Source organism: Neolamprologus multifasciatus, chromosome 16 (assembly GCF_963576455.1).
Source record: "Neolamprologus multifasciatus chromosome 16, fNeoMul1.2, whole genome shotgun sequence".
Classification (NCBI taxonomy): Eukaryota; Metazoa; Chordata; class Actinopteri; order Cichliformes; family Cichlidae; genus Neolamprologus; species Neolamprologus multifasciatus.
The window spans coordinates 9,876,772-9,881,312 of NC_140454.1; positions in this window are offsets into that span (position 1 = coordinate 9,876,772).

Genomic DNA, 4,541 nt, shown 5'->3' on the forward strand with positions numbered 1-4,541 from the left:
TGCTTGTCACCGCGCTGCATGTCAGCGGGAAGAGAGCTGATACCCACATATATGGCATTTCAAGACACTATGAGCCCTCATGATTTGATTTGTCTTCTTGATAATTGGAACAATTACACTCAGCATTAGTAAGCCCCATCCACCCATTCTGTTCATGACTAATTTTTCATGGACCTGAAGTTGGGGGAGGACAGGCTGTAGGAAATGACGATGGAGTTGAGTGAGGTGTTAATGTCTCCAACCTCAGACAGATGCGGTGGATCTTGGATAGACATGTTTCTGGTAAGACTCCCTTACAGAGGAGCAAAAGGCCAGGAAACACTTGCTCATACAGTCATCATGTGTCTACATGTGTGTGTGTGTGTGTGTGTAGGGTTTGGCGCTGTGGCTATGGCATAGATCTCATTTCTGAGAATATTAATAACCCTTTGAGGGTGTCACCTTTTTTGTTACTATATATGGTTGTGGTCCACACACACACACACACACACACACACACACGCACACACGCACACACACACACACTGAAAACACATTGAAAGACTGCCTCAATAGCACAAACATTTCTCACCTTATCCAAGGTGTGGCCGTGTTACACCTCAGCATCTCTGATTCATCAACCACATAGCAAATTAATTCAATCATAGCATGAAAATAAATGCATGTATACATGGTTTAGTGGTCAGGAATCCCTTTAACCACACAGGTTTGCTGTTTATCATTAAGTTACCACAAAAGCTACACTCCTGTGTGTTTTTATTTATACTATTATTATGGATTGCTATCACAACAACAACTGTTTTACTGTAAATAATTAGAAATGCATGCAAACATATGCATGGATATGTCTTAGATCCAAACATTACTGATAATGTTTAAAGAGATTATCATGTGACTTTTAGTGGGCCAAGTGGGTAAGACATCTCAAACAATCTTGGGGGGTGGAACACTTAGACCTTTTACAACTAAAGAGGTGACGAGGGAGAATCACAATAGTGATGATGATGCCTTTCAGTATACTTTAGTTAATAAAAGCATATGATGTACATAAGAGATGTCAGGTCATAGCCATGGAGTTGTGGGAAAAGATAATTTATCAGAGGCAGCAAATGTTTTGTGCAAATGTTTTGGCGTTCTACATTAAATTAGATGTTTTTGCATCAAATTTGATATTTTGACTGTAGCTATCTTTTCTAAACTGGCATTAGCAAACAATGTACTTTAATGGATTTCTCTTTTAGATGCTACATCACAACATCATAATAAACATCATAAAATTACTACATAAAGTTTAGACAAGTTAGACGACCTCCCACCCACTCTATAACATGCTGGCCAGTCACAGGAACACGTTCAGTGAGAGACTGGGATTACGCAAATGCAGCACTGGATGACACAGGAAATCACTCCTGCCTGTGTACAACTTCTCCATCCAACGCACAGTACACAGTGCAATACTTAGCCCCTTTTGGACATGCTAGGGATTAATAAAGTACTCTGATTCTGATTTTGATTCTGATGATAAGAAATCTACTTAGCTGAAGAACTAAGTCCAGGAACCACTTTACAAAAATGCTAACCCACACCCACTGAAAAACATAAAAGACAGCAGAAGCATCAGAACATAAAATTCAGAAAGGAAAATAAACTGAATAGGATAATGTGTGTGTAAGAGTTACAAGCTAAACTATAATTTTGGGTCTGATCTTGCAAGAAATCATCACTTTTGCCACAAGAGTTACCCCTGCTCCAAACACTGAAGGGAATGCACCCAGGGAGTTGGAAAGGACTTTCTTGATGTTGATGTATATCAGTTTTATAAAGGACATGTCTAATAGAATTTTTACAGCTTTAGATGTGCCTCTGCACATAACATGAAGTGGACAGTACACATATGCTAGTTTTTATTATGTTTAATTTTAGAACCAAGTTTTCATTGTGTTACATGCAGATATCATCAATTATATAACTTCTGGGAAGTTGAAAGAGTATTTATAATACCCCCAAGGCCACCACCACCCCGCAGCGTGCCACTCATTTAAAACAAAAACCTGCTCACAGAGACAGAGAGAATTTCTGATTTAGAAAGACAATAACCACAGCTAAAACACAACAAAGAGGGAGAGGAGGACAGACAGTAAATGCAATTTCAAAACTCATCAACATTCTTAACAGAAAGCATTTGCATAATGTAGCCAATCTAGCATGGTAAGATGTGACCACAACAAAATATACATCACAATTACTCTGTTAACTCTAAGATTTATTGTATGAGATGGGCCTAGTGAAATAAAGCTCTTTGTACAGAGTAGTTGGACAGACAGAGTCTTCAGAGACCTGTTATGGTAGGAAGACCATAATTGCTTTGAATTGGCCCTTGCGCAAATGTAGCCGGCTACAGCATGCTGAGAAAGCATTATGTGTGTGTCCATTGTAGTGTGCAAATGTGTTTCTGTACATGCATGGAGGACTATGGCTGTGTGTGTGTGCGCGCGTGTGCGTGTGTTGTTCTTTAGTCTCCTGACTTGATGAAGAGGGTCCACTGAGCCAAAACACTGCTGAGAGTTCAGAGTCATCCGTGAGGATCCTAGTGAGACAGCGAGCGACCACAGTTTTGGTCAGGACATGGTCAAGCTTGGGTCAGGGCAGGGTCCGAAGGGAATGGCTATATTAAGTCACTGAGTTTGTTTCAGGGAATGTTTTTAGGGAAAGGAGCTGACCTGTATTTTTGGGTTCATTGTACTGTAAGCTGTTTGTACTATTCTTTGCTCCTGAATCAAGCCTTCTTTGGGCTGCCTCCATGTCACAAATCTTTTTGATTTCAGCATGAGCAATTTGGATGTTTGGAAATGTTATCAGGCTTCTGTACAAGAGTAAATGTATCTACCTCTGAAACTATCTGAATTGTTTCTATTTTACCACAGAAACTGGGCAAATTGGTTTCCCACAGAGGTTTTTCATATTCCATTAATCCTTCATAATGTGTAGCTTGATATGGAATCTTTCTGCTGCGCCACACCACTGTTAGACAGGGAGAAATTTGTCTCATTCTTAACATAGGGAATAACAAGAAGGTAACTTTTCCTGCATTTTATTTACTTCACTGTAAACACAACTATGCCCCTACTTAAATAAAAGGAGTCCAGTTAACTTAATTTTAACATCTTAAATGCTACCTAAATATCTGAGGAGTATACTTGTGGAAATTTGTCTGTTGTTAATAATTTGTACTTGATGGATGGAGGATGGAACACTTCTTCAGCATGCAGTCATTTAACTATTACTGTTTAACTTTAAATTGTCTGTCCAGGTGTTGTACAGTGTGGTAGAGTGCATCATCCACTGATCTGTTGGAGCACTAGGGAAACTGTAGTGGGTTAAATGCGTCTGGGCCACTGGTATGAGTGTCACTAGCCTAGAGTCATTCACGATGGATGGGTATGGTTTTATGGGCCCAGGATGATGATGGATGCTTTGAATGTGCATGGAACTGCATTTCTTAGAGACCTGCTGAAGATGCCAGTGCTAATCTTTCAGTGCAGGCCTTTAGAATCCTCTCCATCAGGGCCCATTGCCTTGTGGGGGTTCACCCACAGGTGCTTTATATTGTAAGGTAGGCTCTACAATAATAGATACAGAGAAAACCCCAACAATCAGATGATCCCCTATGAGCGAGCACTTTGGCAACAGTGGGAAGGAAAAACTCCCTTTTAACAGGAAGAAACCTCCACCAGAACCAGGCTCAGGAAGGAGCACCCATCTACTGCGACCAGTTGAGGTGAGGAGAGGAAGACAGGATAAAAGACATGCTTTGGAAGAGAGTCAGAGATGAATATCAAGTATCATTCAATGCAGAGAGGTCTATTAACACATAGTGAGCATAACTAAGGGAGGATTCAGGGTCCACTAATCCAGCCCTAACTATACGCTTTAGTAAAATGGAAACAACAGCAGCAATAACTAATCAAGGACTAGGGATGGGTATCGAAAACCGGTTCTTGTTGAGAACCGGTTCCCACTGTTTCAATTCCTTGGAATTGTTTGCCATTTTTGCAAACGATTCCCTTATCGATTCCAGTCGCCCCGAATGACGTCACCACGTTGCGGAGCGTCATTTACCTGGCAGGAAACATGGCGGCTCAAACGCTAAAAAGTTTGGTTATACTTTACGAGAACGGATGACAACAGGGCAACTTGCAATACTTGCAAAGTAGATATTTCATTTAAGGGAGGAAACACTACGAATATGCAAAAGCATTTGCTCACAAAACACGCGATAATCTTAAATGAATGTCATGTTTTTAATTCCGCTCCGGACTCGTGAACCTCAATCCAGCAGCAGCGGTAACGTTTGCACGTCCTCTCCCGTTAATGCGGCAGGTAAATAATCAACTAACAGTGCATATTATGTTAGCGCGATCTGCCTTATTACAAAATCTGCCATTACTGTGCATTTAGGTGACCATGATGAGAGAGACAGACAGAGTCTGGCTCAGATGCTGGCAGTTCTCACTGCAGTCTACCGTTAGCGTCTCCATTCA